General features: G+C 34.8%; 1 protein-coding gene across 1 annotated transcript in view; it reads left to right on the top strand.

The window, feature by feature from the left end:
• Sgcz (sarcoglycan zeta) overlaps nt 1–18,025 on the top strand; it is a 1,015,926-nt gene that overhangs the window by 957,891 nt on the left and 40,010 nt on the right. The gene's annotated exons all lie outside the window — the stretch shown is intronic.

Here is an 18,025-nt window from a genome sequence, read left to right as displayed (position 1 = left end):
ACAGTAGATGGGGTAGAGAGAGAAGAGGGGAGGGGAGGGGAGGGGAGGGGAGGGGGGATAGTAGAGGATAGGAAAGGCAGCAGAATACAACAGACACTAGTATGGCAATATGTAAATCAGTGGATGTGTAACTGATGTGATTCTGCAATCTGTATACGGGGTAAAAATGGGAGTTCATAACCCACTTGAATCAAAGTGTGAAATATGATATGTTAAGAACTATGTAATGTTTTGAACAACCAATAATAAAAATTTTTAAAAAAAGGGAAAAAGAAAAAACAATTTGGCTTAGTGTTTCCCAATCTAAATCATATTACATGGTGTATCTACCTTACTTTTTAGGTTGAGCTGAGTCCAGGGACCATGTGGGAATAGTTAGCATGAGAAATGAAGAACACATCTCTGCTCTCATGCTCTCTGGATTAAATCCTGCCTTCTCTACTCCATATTTTAAATGAACTCCTCAGGCCTCTGATTTTACTTCACTTAAATGATTGAACTTGTGATAACTGTGGTGTTCAAATTGCCCATGAGCATGGACCTGCGCGTGCCTGTGTGTCTTTTGACCATTCTTAGTAAATCACAGTGGTTGTGTTAGCTTTTTGTTGTTGTTGTTGTTGTTAACAAAGATAATATTAATTTGATTAACTTTCCAAACATGTGGCTGTGTGGCTATTAAGATGTATTTTTAGATAGTGATGAAATGTAACAAGGATTGTTGATGGGAGATCCTCACTGAGCATCCCCTGAACTGGGTCATATACCCCACATACTCTCACCACTAGTGTCCCACTTGAACTTCTTCTCTTGTGAGCATATCCTGCTGAGGGACTGGACCCTGCACTGCTGGGTGGGTGTTGGGGTGGTCACTATGACTGCCCACTGGTATTATCATCCTGTATATTTTAGGACCCTAGCAGGTGAGGAAAAGAGGCACCTACTTAGGACACACATTACCCCTCTTGAGTCCTGAGTTGGGAGACAGGGACCCAAAGATATATGAGGATTTTGGTCCGCATGGGGTACAGACAACTCAGAAGGGACACCAGCCTTAGAACTGTCAAAACTAACACTCCTTGCTGGTTGGTGAGTAGGTGGGGAGCCCCAGAAGAGACACACCCACAGGGAGTTGGGCAAATATGATTTCAACATTTTCCAATGTTTGAATCTTGGTAGTGCCTATGCAATCCTGACACAGATTTGAGGATTTTATACACTTATCTAAAACTCCTTTCATCCATATTCAGACATTCCAATTAGGCATTTTGCATTCATAAGTGAGGAAAAGTTCTAGAATTCTTGATAGCTTTTATGATCTCATGGAATTTTAAAATCCTCTGATTTTTGTATTACTTTGACTTGTCTCATAGTGGTTCCAAGTAAAATGCTGTCTTGACAAAATTACACATTAGATCACTTCATGGGCTCTTTAATTTTTTTTTTCTTTGAGGGAGCTAGATATTCACTTGCTTTCCTCTTTTTCTTGATAGCCTGGCTGCAATGTACTATCAATTGCACAAAATCCAGGAAGAACATGCTTAGGTTTTTCTGCCACAGGACAGTCATCTATTCCTTCTAACTCTTGCTCTCTCCCCACTCTGATCCTGCTTTGTGTGTATGAATATGTGCGTGAGTGTGAAATGTGATATATGTGTGTAAACCTGGACACATGGATGAATAAGTAGCTCACTCTGGCTTCAGTTTTCCATTTATTTCTCTGTCTCAAACATACACACTAGGCTATCCTTTTTTATAATCCTTCATAATCCTTTTCATCTGTTTTAAATTTTCTCAGACACCTTAATCAGTTTTACAATAGAGATCTGTACCAGCTTATTTTAGAAGATCCTAATAATAAAATAATATAATTTGGAGTCATAGTTGCAGGAGTCAAGGAGGGTGTTTTGAAAGGGGTTGAAGCATAACACATTGAAACACCAAGGATTGCTGGGTGCAGTGGTGCACGCCTATAATCCCAGCAGTTTGGGAGGCTGAGACAAGAGGATGGTAGGTTCAAAGCCAACCTCAGCAACTTGGTGAGGCACTAAGCAACTTGGTGAGAACTTGTCTCCAAATAAAAAATAAAAAAAGGTTAGGATGCTCAGTGTTTTAAGAACCCTCTGGCACAAAAGAAGGAGGAGGAGTTGGAAGAGGATGAGGGAAAGAAAGAAAGAAAGAAAGAAAGAAAGAAAGAAAGAAAGAAAGAAAGAAAGGAAGGAAGAAAGAAAGAAAGAAAGAAAGAAAGAAAGAAAGAAAGAAAGAAAGAAAGAAAGAAAGAAAGAAAGAAAGAAAGAAAGAAAGAAAGAAAGAAAGAAAGAAAGAAAGAAAGAAAGAAAGAAAGAAAGAAAGAAAGAAAGAAAGAAAGAAAGAAAGAAAGAAAGAAAGAAAGAAAGAAAGAAAGAAAGAAAGAAAGAAAGAAAGAAAGAAAGAAAGAAAGAAAGAAAGAAAGAAAGAAAGAAAGAAAGAAAGAAAGAAAGAAAGAAAGAAAGAAAGAAAGAAAGAAAGAAAGAAAGAAAGAAAGAAAGAAAGAAAGAAAGAAAGAAAGAAAGAAAGAAAGAAAGAAAGNTCTGAATCTTCCTGAAGGACTTGGAGAGGCAAGTGGTTCTGCCCAATTGTAGAGCACTTCTTAAAATAATATTCCAGGCTTTTGAACCTTTGCTGCTACTAAGCCATTGGTTCACCTGATTGTGCTAGTGAGGGATGCAGATGGGGAAAGCTGATTGGAATCACATTTACTCTTGACAGAAAGAGTCAGATTTTTCCTAAGAAGAAAGAAAGCATAGAACTTTGAGTCTTCAAAACCATGGTTTTAACTTAAGGTGCAGGGGACTATTAATAATAGGGTGACAGACCATTCGAGTTAGCAATGGGGTGTCTGGTGGACACCATAGGAAAATCATGATCTTTTTTTCTTCTTATTAAACTCTGTAAACCGTCACTTAAGATGATAGATCTGAAGTTTGATTTTCTGTTTTATTTTTTTTTCACCTTTTTTATTATTGGTTGTTCAAAACATTACATAGTTCTTAACATATCATATTTCACACTTTGATTCAAGTGGGTTATGAACTCCCATTTTTACCCCAAATACAAATTGCAGAATCACATCGGTTACACACTCACATTTTTACATAATGCCATATTAGTGACTGTTGTATTCTGCTACTTTTCCTATCCCCTACTATCCCCTCTCCCCTCCCCTCCCATCTTCGCTCTCTACCTCATCTGCTGTTGTTCAATTCTCTCCCTTGTTTCCCCCCCCTTTCCCCTCACAACCTCTTATATGTAATTTTGTGTAACATTGAGGGTCTCCTACCATTTCCATATGCTTTCCCTTCTCTCTCCCTTTCTCTCCCCCCACTCGTCTTTGTTTAATGTTAATCTTTTCCTCATGCTCTTCCTCCCTGTTCTGTTCTTAGTTGCTTTCTTTATATCAAAGAAGACATTTGGCATTTGTTTTTTAAGGATTGGCTAGCTTCGCTTAGCATAATCTGCTCTAATGCCATCCATTTCCCTGCAAATTCTATGATTTTGTCATTTTTTAGTGCTGCGTAATACTCCATTGTGTATACATGCCACATTTTTTTTTTATCCATTCATCTATTGAAGGGCATCTAGGTTGGTTCCACAGTCTAGCAATTGTGAATTGTGCTGCTATGAACATCGATGTAGCAGTATCCCTGTAGTACGCACTTTTAAGGTCTTCAGGGAATAGTCCGAGAAGGGCAATAGCTGGGTCAAATGGTGGATCCATTCCCAGCTTTCCCAGGAATCTCCATACTGCTTTCCAAATTGGCCGCACCAATTTGCAGACCCACCAGCAGTGTTATAAATACAACATTTTAGATTTTGCTAGATATTTAGAGTTCTTACAAGACTTCATGAGAAAATGTAAAAAAAAAGATAAAAGAAGATAGATATGTAATACTAGTTATATCCTCCAGAGAGTAGCTCAAACAGTATAAATTTCATTTTTTGCTCACATAACGCTGCATGTGAGCGCGTTCTACAAATCACCCAGTGATACTAGGTTACTGAGGATTTAGAGATCTAAACCCTTCTGGGCCCAGTTAGTTGCCTTTGATATAAAGTTGAGGCTGTCACATACCAGCACTTCTACACTTCAGCATGGAAGTAGTGGGGAAAAGAGGAAGTAGGTGAAGATAATTTTCTTATAATTTTACAATGTGGAAATAGCATTGGTCATTTATCTGTTGCCCTAAAGTTAGTCATGCACTTATGCACAGCTGTAAACTCTTACTAATGCCTATGTTTTTTGTTAAAACTTGTGATTGGGGACTTCTTTTAATAAAAGAAGAATGAATTAAATGAGATAATGAACCATTACTGCCATAGGAGGTGATTTAATAACACAGAAATCCTGGTATAGAACAGCAAAACGAAAGAAAGCAAAAATACATAGTATGAGTAGATCATCCATTAGATTGTGTCAGCTTTGAAATAGTTCTTATATTTGCACTCATCTCAGTCCACAAGCATAATCTTTTACTCTAACATGATGATTACCGAAAATCTTTATGCATTTAAATCTAACATATCTATTTTAAAAGTTGTTACTATTATTCCATTCAGCAAATCAAGAATATGCCTTCACTCCCCATTCATATCTTCACCAAACTGTAACCTCACTCCCTGGATCAGGACTCCTAAAATCTTTAACTTGACATTTTTTTTTCTTACTTTCAACATATACACCCTAGTGTCGACTAGTCAAGGAACTCAATTTTCCATGTCTTTGAAAACTCTGAATGCTTGGATTCAAAGACTAAGTTCCAGATACTAAAATTTAGACCTGAAAATTTTACATTTAGGCAACTCAGAGTGCCCAAGGCTGGATGAAGAGGACAAGTAAAAATTAATGGAGGAATTCTGGCTTTGACCCACCAAGGATATCACACCCGAGTCTAAAAATGGGTGATGTGAAATTGGAGATTCAGAGACAAAATTTGAGAACTGGATGGAGACAAATTCACTGTGAAGCCAGGTTAGAAACAGACAATCATGTTGCATTTTACTAAGAGTAGAAACCACTCTTCAGTATTGGCATCTTCATTCATGGGTCCAAGGCCTAAAGTCATAGCTGTAGAAGCACCAAAGAGCTCAGGCCAATGGGAATTTCCTTCTGCTCTCTCTCCCTAGCTTTCTTCCCTCCCTTTTTATTTTCTCCCTTCCTCCCTTTGTCCATCTGTCCTTCCTTCCTTCCTTCCTTCCTTCCTTCCTTCCTTCCTTCCTTCCCGTAAGGCAGGCAACCACAGATAAAAACAGACCAGAGGGAGCTGGAACCAGTGAGAGAAATAAGAGAGGACAGTGACATCTGACAGTGAAAAAGGATGATGTCACTAGAGCTTGGGAAGAAAGCCTGGCAGGGGCTACGCCCAGGAGAGGGGAGCCTCAGAGAGGGTTTATGGCCTGTCACTACCCTAAGACAGGTCACATGTTGGAAATTGAGCCAATAAATAAATCTACTAATGATTAAGGGAGTCATGTTTCTCACTCAGAGAGAAGGGTGGTGTAGATAGTAAAACAGTGAACAGAGAATTTGGTTTGAGCAGTGAGCCACAGCTTAAGGATTCCTGATATAAAAAGAGAAATGTGAAGTCGGGAAATGAAAAACAAAGTCATCTTCAAGCAGCTTACTGTGAAAGCACAGCAAATAAATCTAGCTCTAACATTTGCTTATGGTTATTTATTTCTTCAGAGCAGAAAAGCATTTATCAGGAAGCTAATAATGCTTAAATTGGATACTTTAGAAATTCGTTCTCACATATATTTCTGAATAGTGTGCAAAACAAAACATATTAATTGCAGACACTTAATAATTACATTTTATTCTTCCCCAACTTTCCCTGACAGGAAATTCTGGGTCCAGATAAAGGTCAATTGAGCTGCAGATATATTTTTTATTTGTTCTTTTAGATATACATGATGGTAGAGTGTATTTTGAGACATTGTACATAAATGGAGTATAACTTATTCTAATTAGGATCCCATTCTTGTGGTTGTACATGACGTGGAGTTAAACTGGTAGCATATTCATATATGAACATAGGAAAGTTATGTCTAATTCATTCTGTTGTCTTTCCTATTTCTATCCCCACCCCCTTCCTTTCATTCACCTTTGTCTAATCCAATGAACTTCTAATCCCCCACTCTTATTGTATGTTAACATCCACATATCACAGAGAATATTTGGCCTTTGATTTTGGGGGATTGGCTTATTTCATTTAGCATGATAGTCTCCTGTTCCATCCATTTACCAGCAAATGCCATAAATTCTTCCTTATTTATGGCTGAGTAATATTCCATTATGTATACCACATTTTCTTTATCCATTCATCTGTTGAGGGGCACCTAGATTGGTTCCATAGCTTTGCTATTGTGGAATAAGCTGCAGTAAACATTGATGTGGCTGCATCACTGTAGTATGCTGATTTTATGTCCTTTGGGTATATAACAAGGACTGGTATAACTGAGTCAAATGGTGGTTTCATCTCAATGTTCTTGAGGCATCTCCATAACAACTTTCCAGAATGCATGTGCCAATTTTCAGTCCCACTAGCAACATATGAGTATATGTTTTTTTCCACATCATCACCAACATTTACTGTTATGTGTTTTCTTGTTAATTGCCATTTTGACTAAAGTGAGATGGAATCTCAGTGTAGTTTTAATTTTCATCTCTCTAATTTAAATTGCAGATATAGTGAGATACACTGTGCTATGCCTATGTGATTGTGAGCACTTTCATTTATACCTGTTACTGTGAAGTATCACAGCACAGAAAGACACAGAGTAATATATCCATGGATCATTGAGGTATCTTAGCCAGCATCATAAGGTAAAATTGTAATATGAATATGTTCTTTCTGAATATGCATGTAATGAAGGATAAAAATCATTTGAAATATAGTAAACAGGAAACCAGTCTATAAAATAATATTTGAATAATAAAATAATAAATTCTAAGCACAAATGTAGTTACCATTGCACTTAGTAATAAAGGAAGTGTTATACTTGACAATGCAGTATACACAAATGTATATGCAAATTACATTTGTGTCAGTTTTCCCTGCTTGCACAGCAAAAAATCTATGGTAACACTTCGAATGTTTAAAAAAGCATGTTTTATACATCATAATGTATCAGATCACATTACACTCTGATAGATGAGTGTATATAAACATATACACTAAAGCAAAATTGTGATATGCAGAGCATATGCTGGTGGCATAATACCTACACACATTCATTAGCCAGTCAAATGAGCATTGGAAAGGAGTAATTTGGTTACACAGTCTTATAACTCAATATAGTGTAGTGATAATTTTTAAATGCACGTTGAGTTTTACGTTAGTCAGTTGATAGAGTAAGCAGCTTCAGGCTCTCTAATAGAAATGTCACGCAAAAGTAGAAATTGTCAGAACCAACTTGTCAAGACTGTGAAAAAGAGTCAAAGGTTTACAACATCCATATAAACACTGAATTTAGTAAGAGGCAACTTCAAAATGGTAAGGAAGCTTGGTGCTTTCCCTGCCCTACCCCACCCTCTTTCTGGATCCTGATAGTCTTAAAGCAGCCGTGGACAAATGCTGCATCTGGAAAGCAAAAGTGCTAAAATGAAAAAAAAAATCATTAGAGAAGTTTAATAACCAATTTAAGCAGGTAAAAGAAATAATAAACAAACTTGAAAACATACTTGGGAATCAACCTAACAAAAGAGGTGAAAGATTTATATAATGAAAACTACAAAACCCTAAAAAGAGAAGTAGAAGAAGATCTTAGAAGATGGAAAAATATACCCTGTTCATGGATAGGCAGAACTAACATCATCAAAATGGCGATATTACCAAAAGTTCTCTATAGGTTTAATGGAATGCCAATCAAAATCCCAACGGCATTTCTTGTAGAAATGGATAAAGCAATCATGAAATTCATATGGAAAAATAAAAGACCCAGAATAGCAAAAGCAATTCTAAGCAGGAAGTGTGAATCAGGCGGTATAGCGATACCAGACTTCAAACTATACTACAGAGCAATAGTAACAAAAACAGCATGGTACTGGTACCAAAACAGGAGGGTGGACCAATGGTACAGAATAGAGGACACAGAGACTAATCCACAAAGCTACAACTATCTTATATTTGATAAAGGAGCTAAAAGCATGCAATGGAGGGAGGATAGCATCTTCAACAAATGGTGCTGGGAAAACTGGAAATCCATATGCAACAAAATGAAACTGAATCCCCTCCTCTCGCCATGCACAAAAGTTAACTCAAAGTGGATCAAGGAGCTAGATATCAAATCAGAGACTCTGCGTCTGATAGAAGAAAAAGTTGGCTCCGATCTACATATTGTAGGGTCGGGCTCCAAATTCTTTAATAGGACACCCATAGCACAAAAGTTGATAACAAAAATCAACAAATGGGACTTACTTAAACTGAAAAGTTTTCTCTCAGCAAGAGAAACAATAAAAGAGGTAAATAGGGAGCCTACATCATGGGAACAAATTTTTACTCCTCACACTTCAGATAGAGCCCTAATATCCAGAGTATACAAAGAACTCAAAAAATTAAACAATAAGAAAACAAATAACCCAATCAACAAATGGGCCAAGGACCTGAACAGACACTTCTCAGAGGAGGACATACAATCAATCAACAAGTACATGAAAAAATGCTCACCATCTCTAGCAGTCAGAGAAATGCAAATCAAAACCACCCTAAGATACCATCTCACTCCAGTAAGATTGGCAGCCATTATGAAGTCAAACAACAACAAGTGCTGGAGAGGATGTGGGGAAAAGGGTACTCTTGTACATTGCTGGTGGGACTGCAAACTGGTGCGGCCAATCTGGAAAGCAGTATGGAGATTCCTGGGAAAGCTGGGAATGGAACCACCATTTGACCCAGCTATTGCCCTTCTTGGACTTTTCCCTGAAGACCTTAAAAGAGCGTACTACAGGGATACTGCTACATCGATGTTCATAGCAGCACAATTCACAATTGCTAGACTGTGGAACCAACCCAGATGCCCTTCAATAGATGAATGGATAAAAAAAATGTGGCATTTATACACCATGGAGTATTACGCAGCACTAAAAAATGACAAAATCATAGAATTTGCAGGGAAATGGATGGCACTAGAGCAGATTATGCTTAGTGAAGCTAGCCAATCCCTAAAAAACAAATACCAAATGTCTTCTTTGATATAATGAGAGCAACTAAGAACAGAGCAGGGAGGAAGAGCAGGAAGAAAAGATTAACATTAAACAGATACATGAGGTGGGATGGAAAGGGAGAAAAAAGGGAAATTGCATGGTAATGGAGGGAGACCCTCATTGTTATACAAAATTACATATAAGAGGTTGTGAGGGGAATGGGAAAATAAACAAGGAGAGAAATGAATTACAGTGGATGGGGTAGAGAGAGAAGATGGGAGGGGAGGGAGGGGGGATGGTAGAGGATAGGAAAGGTAGCAGAATACAACAGTTACTAATAGGGCATTATGTAAAAATGTGGATGGGTAACTGATGTGATTCTGCAATCTGTATTTGGGGTAAAATTGGGAGTTCATAACCAACTTGAATCTAATGTATGAAATATGATATGTCAAGAGCTTTATAATGTTTTGAACAACCAATAAAAAAAAAGAAAAAAAAAGAAAGTACTGATTCTGGGGAACAGAAAAATATAAAATATGAAAACATGTGAATAGAGCCTAATGGATGTATGGGACACCACCAAGGAACCCATGTGTGCAATGTGAGAATCCGCGAAAAGAGAGAAAGAAACAATATTTGAAGAAATAACGACCTAAAACTTTCCAAATTTGGTGAAAGACATACATATACATATGGAAGAAACTTAACAACCTTTATATAATGAATCCAAAGCAAAATTAGATACTTTATAATCAAAATGATGAAGATTAAAACAAAAGGAATATCTGAAGCAGCAAGACAGGAAGGACTTATCCCATATAAGGGTGATCCTCAGTAAGAATATCAGAAATGATAGATGCCACAATGCAATGGGAATGACATATCTACATTACCAAAGAAAGGCAAAACTGTCTATCAAGAATTCTATACTCTACAAAACTGTGATTCATAAATGAAGGAAAAATTAAGACATTGCCAGATTTAAGAAGCTGAGGGAGAGTCTTATCCCTAGGTCTCACCATAAGAAATGCTGAAAGGAGTCCTTCAAGCTGAAAAAATGTGACTGTAGACACTGACACAAATCCTTGTAAATCAATAAAGATCTTGGAAGAAGGCATATACATGAGCAAAACAAAAGTGTTATTTTATTATGGTTTCTAATTCCATATATAGGTGGTATTTAAAAGAGAAGTGCATTGAATAATTATAATGTTATTAGAAATAAAAAATATATACAAATATAATTTGAGTTAATAACACCAAAAATTGAGGGAGAAGGGGAAGGTGGTACTACACAATAGCAGAAATTTGTATGTGCCTGAAGTTAAATTCACATTAATTCCAAGTTATATATTTAGGATGATAAATGCCTTCTTTAAGGTAACCATGAAGAAAAACACTTGTAGAATATATACAAAAAGAAGTGAGAAAGCAATCAAAATGTGTCACTCTAAAACATCAATTAAACCTAAAGAAATCTGTAATGGGGGAAAGAACTCTAAGACACATCGGAAGCAAAATAAAAACAGGCGAAAGAATGTTTTCCTTACCAGCAACTACTTAGAGCTTATATAGTCTTCAAGGAAAAGGCAGCACTGACAGAATATATTTTGAAAAAAAATCCAACTTGACTTTACAACATCATCCAAACATGACTCTGCAAGATATAAACTTTATATCCAAAGACACAAATGGATTGAAAGTGAAATGATGGAAAAGATATTTCATTTAAATACTAACCAAGAGAGAGTTGGAGAGGATATACTAATGTCAGTCTCTTAATGGAAAAATAATATAAGAGATTAAAAAAGACTAAATATAAATGGAGAGATTCAAAATGTCATGCCTCTGAATTACAACTTCACTGCCCTTTTGAAGAGCAATCATGGACAATTCAGTTAATTGGTTTTACATCAGTAACTGTTGAGGCAATAAGTGAAAACACATCACTTGCTTTTCATGGATTTAAGGTGAGCCAAACCATGGAAAGCATCATGTCTGAATCATGGTCCAAAAGTGATCAATCAGTGGTCAATAAATGTTGAAAATTATTATTATTAGAACCAAAAAATTGACATTATTTAATATTATGTATTAATGAAATGACTTTCTTACTTTTACAGCATTTCCTATTAAGGTGATTTAAATTTAATTGTTTATTATTTTTTTTCCTTTCCCTTTCTAATGTAGACATAATTTTATAAAATTGCTAAATACTTCATGTAATACTGAACTATATTCAGGCCAACGTAATAAAAACAATTTATTATATATTCCAGAGGTATTTAAGTGAAAATAATGTAAGAGTATAAGAAGGGAAAGTAAAAAGAAAAATAATTGTAGGAAATATATTGCATATTACATTCTGAGACAAGATAAAGCATCATGGCAATAATAAAATTAATCAAAATGATGAGATTAATAGCATTGGTATAGCCTTTGCCACTGACAAAGTACAGTCATTTGCACTAATTCACTTACTCCATAGTATTTAGGGGAATGTGTGTTATTATCTTCATTTGGCAAATTGTGTATCAGGTTAAGTAATTTGCAGGAAATATACACAGGTTAGGAATTAGATCTGGGTCTCCTCACTTATGACCCTGTCTCATTTCCACTTCATTTTATCTGTGTCCATTTATGTATTTTTATATAACACATTCAGATCCTGAAAAAGATAACAAGAAGGAGAGCTTCTAGGACATGATTTATTTAGTAGCTAGGTTATTATTTCAATCAGATTTATTTAGTAGGCTTGAAAAAGTTAGAGGAGGAAAGGAATGAGCATACTTAAAAACTAGATATCTGACTTTTCAACTAAATCACAGAGACCTCCTGGAGTAAGTGCTATATCTTGAAGTAGCTGTGTAAATTTTAACTTTAGGACATGCCTATCAATGTCAATGAGAGACATTAATATACCTGATAGATTTTATAAACACTTTGAAAAAAAATAGTAATATCTCTAAAATTTAAAAAGTCTTTTGCAATGATAAATAACAAATTTTAGTTTGTTTTTTTTTAAAGAGAGAGAGAGAGAGAATCTTTTTTTGTAGATGGACACAACACAATGCCTTTATTTTTATGTGGTGCTGAGAATCGAACCTGGGTGCCACCTGTGCTAAGCGAGCGCTCTACTGTTGAGCCACAATCCCAGCCCACAAATTTTAGTTTTATACCAACTATATATTCATTAATCCGACTGACCATTGTCTTTAAAAAGAACTTGCTGGAGTATGTCAAAATATATCTCACCTGCATGGTTTTGCACAGTGTGCTTTGTGTAAATTGGATAGAATTTCCATGTTCACATTCATATAAATAATAACCAGAGTAATCTTTCACTTCACTATAGAGGAAGGAAGGGAGAAAGAGAGAGAGAGGGAAAAAGAAAGACAAAAGATTGCAAACTTGAATGAGTTGTCTACATTTTGCAATTACTAACTATTTGTACTAATTCCCTGTTGCTGCTGTTATAATTGCCAACATTTGAATGAATTAAGAAAGATAAATTTATTAACTGCAGTGCTAGAGGTTACTTAGAAGTTTGAAGTCATTGTTCACTGCACTAAAATCAAGGTCTCTGCCATTCTCCTTTTTGAAATAATCCATTTCATTGTTTTTCCAGCTTCTAGACATTTTCTCTTCACATTTCTTGGCTCTCATGTCTTCCTACATCTTCAAAGCCAGCAATAAGAGGCCAGTACCTTATGCTAACACGTCTCCAATTCCTCCACATCTGTCTCTCTCATTTATCTTTAATGATCCTTGCAATTATTAGTGGCCATCTTGTATAATCCAGGGGAATCCCATTTTGAGATGCTATCTTTAGCCATCTTAAATCTATTTGACATTTGGATTCCCTTTAGCCTGTAAGGGAACAGATGCACCGATTTCAGAGATTTTACATAGATCTTTGAGGTGAGAGAGAGCATTATTCTCCCTGCCAGGTTAATTGTAATATATCTATTTCATCAAATATTTTTTTTTATTTTCTAAATTGGGAGCTGTGGGAAGATGTAAAAACGGGAATAATTAATACCAGTTTCATACTTCCTTGAATTCAGGATTGATAATTTTGAATAAATGAACTTAAGTTCTGGGTCTGTTGCTCAGTGGTAGAATGCTTGCCTGGCATGTATTTAGATTCAATTCCCAGTACCATAAAAAAAAATTAAATAGAAATGAAATAAGAGTGGGAATATCTGTGTTCTAACTCTTACCTAGTTTGCGTTTTTTCCTAGCCTTGGGTCATTTAAGACTGTATGCCTTCGGGTGTCTTGTTCACCATCTCTGTGCCTCCATTTTCTCAGTTGCAAAATTGATATATTATGATTATTTTATTTTAGAGTTTACTGTAAGAATTATAGAACTTGACTTACATTTTTTTCAGAGTTTATCACAATGAAGTACTAAGTATTCAGCAAACATTAGCCATGATCATAAGTATAATTATCCTTCGTAATTTGTGTTTTAAGACAAGTTGATTAGAATAAATTTTCAGTGGCTATTCTATTTTATTTATCACTACTTTACTATCTAACAGGTGAAATACGTATCATGAAATCTTAGCTTTAAAATTTCTATTAAATATTCATCATTCCATTTTTCCAACTAAGTTTATGTCTGCTCTCAGATCTTTGTAATATGCTCATTCTCCCTTTAAGCATTTGGTGACAGAAATCTCGTAATCTCTCAAGACTCTCTGATCTACCCTTGGATGACATTGATTTACAAAGTCATTTATCTTTAAAAGAAATAACAACATACATTTAAGGTGACATTATATTGGGTAATTGTTACCTCTTAAGAACCAAACATTTTGTTGATGTAGCTGACTCATTTGTTAGGAAAAGATCTGTAAAACTTTTCTCTGTATCAAAGTAAGTCTTTAAGTGAGGCAATGTTTTCTAAATTCTTCTGTATATTAAACAATTAGTTTGAGTTTTTTCACCAGAGAAAGGAAGAAGAAAAAGGTCCAAAAAATACAAGGAAAATAATTGAAACTGACTATAACTTGAAAATATGGCTGCTAACTGGAATTAGAAGAGAATTAATGGGGTAGAGGAAGGAACTAAAAGGGAGGGAGAAAAGGAGGACGAACCGTGGAATTAAATTCAACAAATTATGCCCTGGACATATATGAATATGTCATAGTGAATTTCACCTTTATATATATAATAAAATGTCAAAAACAACAAATAAATAGAAGAAAGACCAGTGGACTAGAGGAAGATGATCAGGTATAGGAAGAAGGGTAGGGAAAAAGTGATTGAAAAGGAGTAAATTATAGTCTGTGCATGCATGATTATACCAAAATGAGCCCCATTTATATACATATATATAAAATGGCCAAATAAAAAACTTTTTTAAAAGAACATAGATATTACAAATATCTTATGTAGAGTTAATATTCATTGTTAAGTCATGCTATTGAGCAGTGTAATTTAAATGGCTACATTTACTCTATTTTATTGAATTACAATACTTTATTAAATATTTACCTATCATTGAACATTTTGATTTTTTTCCCCTTCATAGAGCTATCATCAACTTCCACATAGCTAAATTTGTATGACCATAAATAAGTATCTCTTTAGAATAAATTCCTTGAAATTGAATTATTTGTTCAAAGGAGAGAGACTTTAATAAGTTTCTGTCATTTTGTGGTATAATCAATACTGCATGAGAATTTTCACGTCCCTGAATCATTATAGATTTCCATCTTTTCAACTGATCAGACATACCAGTAATGCTAAGTATTTGGGAACCATACATTGTAGCATGATACATGTATATATGGATATTATGTAAATTTATGAATATTATATAATATTTTAAAAAATCTTACACAGTACTATGAGGAAATGAGAACAGTACTTTTTAAGTTTTTGGTATAGAACATGAAGATTTCAAACTAAGTAATCGACTTGGTAGGGAAGCAGGTACCAAACTGACCTGGATTTCAAGTTTTGTAGTCTTCATGTGTCTTCTCCAGTGAGACTCTGTTAGAAGGATGATATATTTTGTGTCATTTTGTGTAGTGAACTGAAAAAACAAGCATTGTTATACAATAATATAACTGAATAGATGACTTTACCTAACTGGGCCTGATGTTTATTTTCTCCTTTCTTATATGATTTTAGTCGCTTGAATGACAACAAAAATCCTTATAATTTGAAACAAGCATGGAAACTTGGTAAGACACACCATGCTATTTTAAAACACTTATCTAAAATAAATAGTTGACTACTTTAAAGAGGAAGTTGTTTATTTTCATTAGTTTTTCAGTGAGGATTCTGTTTTGATAAATTCTGCCATTTTCCAAACACCCACATAATGGCCTCTATTTGCTATGATCCTAAAATGGAGAATAGTAGTGAATAGTGTTTTATCGCAGACAAGACAAAATGACATGATAACTTTTCTAATATTTCATATAAAGATTTATATAAAGTTACATCTTCTTTGTGCTTCATCTATAATATCATTTTTTATATGTATCCAATACTCAGGTTTCTTTCTGAGAGTTGCCTAATCATGTTTTTGTCTTTTTCTTTTCTAAGGAGCTCTTTGTTGTTTTTAATTGCTTTATAGGAGTCATTTATATTTTCTACATGTTAATTGTTTTATATGCTTAGGCTCTACTTTTTTATTTTATCTTTAATTATAGTGTCTTTTGATATTAAGAAAAAAATTTGTGTTAATATTGTCAAATTCATAAATTTCATTCTGAATGCTTTTTATATATTTTGTCTTAAGAAATTATACTTACTCTCTGATAAGAAATAAGAAATTTATTTTGAAGGTTTTGCAAAACCAGAAAGTCTCTGTTGGTACCACAGTGCAGTTTTAACTCAATTTTTTCTCTCATTACTAATGAGTTAAGCACCCCCACCTCTCCACCTGAGATGGATATTTGTTATTTAAACTCTGTGGGTTACCTCTTGCAACTATTAGCTAGTTTATGCTGGTTTATCTGTCTTTTTATTGTTTTTAGCATTCTTTGTACATTTTGATAAGAGCTCTATGTCAACTACTGAATATATGGTATAAATATCTTCTGCAAGGTCAAAGATTGCTTTCTTTTTCTGTACATTCTTTTGGACTTTCTGTGTAGAAAACCATGAACATTGAAGCATAAGGGTATTTGAGCAATAATTTTTCATTTCATTGGATCAAATTATAATTTTTCTTAATGAGAAATTCTTCTCGAACCTGAAGTCAAAAGATGTTGTCCCACATTATCTTCTACACATTTTACAATTTTACCCATCACATTTTTAATCCAGTTGATATTGATTTTTTGCATATGGCATTAAATACAATTTTATGTTCCTCATAGGTGTAAATAATCATCTCATTTATTGAATAGTTACTTTTCTAACTTGTGTTCAATAGTTACTTTGCCATAAATCTAGTTTTTATATGGATGTAATTTTTTTGGTGTGTTTCTGGGCTGTCTTGTAAGCTGCTAAGTCTATTCCGCTAGCTCTACTGAAGCCTCATGGAGTTTACTGTTAGAATTTACAGGAAGTGTTGTTATCTGGTTAGGAGGATATGTCTACCTGCATATTTGTGCAGGGGATATACAGTTTGCCTTATAATTCTTAATATTCATACATGTATTTACATATATACATTCCTGTGTGTTTGTGCATGTGCACATGTATATATTTAGAATCAGCTTATCCAATGCCATCAAATACTGTTGATTAACTCATTGGGACTATACTAAAATATTGGGGGAAATTATCAATCTTATGTTAAGGTCTTCCAAGGTATGATCATATTATAATCCACAAATATTTAAAATTTATTTGTGTTTCGATTATGTTTAATAATTCATCTGTTAAGAGCTTATACAACTTTTGTTAAATTCTTCTTAATTCAGAGTAAGTCAAAGTAACTCTCTAATTAATCTTATTAAATTTTCTGTACATTCTTTCGGACTTTCTGTGTAGAAAACCATGAACATTGAAGCATAAGGGTTTTGTTTCTTTTTTGGCCCCAAACAATATGCTTTTCAGAGATTGTGTTTGCCCCTCTGTTTTAGTCAGCTTTATGTTGCTGTTCCCAAAAGACTTGACAAGAGTGATTAAAGGAGGAAAAGTTTCTTTTTGGATCACGGTTTCAGAGGCCTCAGTCCATACACAGCCAACCCTCTTGCTCTGGGCTAAGGAGCTCTAGCACCTCATGGTGGAAGGGTGTGTCAGAGGAAGGTTGCTCAGGACAGAGCAACACAGAAGTAGAAAGAGAGGTCTGCTCACTAGGAACAAAATATAAACCCTAAAGGCACACCCGGAGTGACATCCTTCAGCCACTCTCCACTTGTCCCTACCTGTGAGTAGTAAGGGTTTTCAAAGCTTCTGAAGAATTTATTTAAATGTGGTAAAAAGACAATTCACCTAGAAATCTTGTGTAAATCTTCTAAATCTCACCATGAACTAATCAGTTATGAAATATTTTACAGTAAAACTGAGCATCTTTGATCCTGACTCAATCAAGATTAGGACTAAGGAGATAGCTCTGTGGTAGAGTGCCCCTGGGCTCAGCCTTCAGCATTGCAAACACAAAACAAAGAAAACAAAATGAAACAACAACAACAATGAATAATGGACAATAGTCTCAGTTGGTAGCTCAACTTTTATCAAGTTATTAATTCATGTATTTATATTTTAATTTGCTAGAGCATTTAAAATGAAGTGGTAAGTCATTAATACTTAGATAAGTCTACAAGCATAGAATCCTTTGATTGTGTTTGCTGAAGATGGACTATTGATTGATGGCACAAAATTCCACTCAGAATTCTCTAAACACCCTAATTCTCTTCATGTCAAAGGA

This window comes from Marmota marmota, unplaced genomic scaffold (assembly GCF_001458135.2).
Source record: "Marmota marmota marmota unplaced genomic scaffold, marMar, whole genome shotgun sequence".
NCBI lineage: Eukaryota > Metazoa > Chordata > Mammalia > Rodentia > Sciuridae > Marmota > Marmota marmota.
The sequence above is the reverse complement of the archived record's forward strand: the minus strand, read 5'-3'. Positions and strand labels throughout refer to the sequence as shown.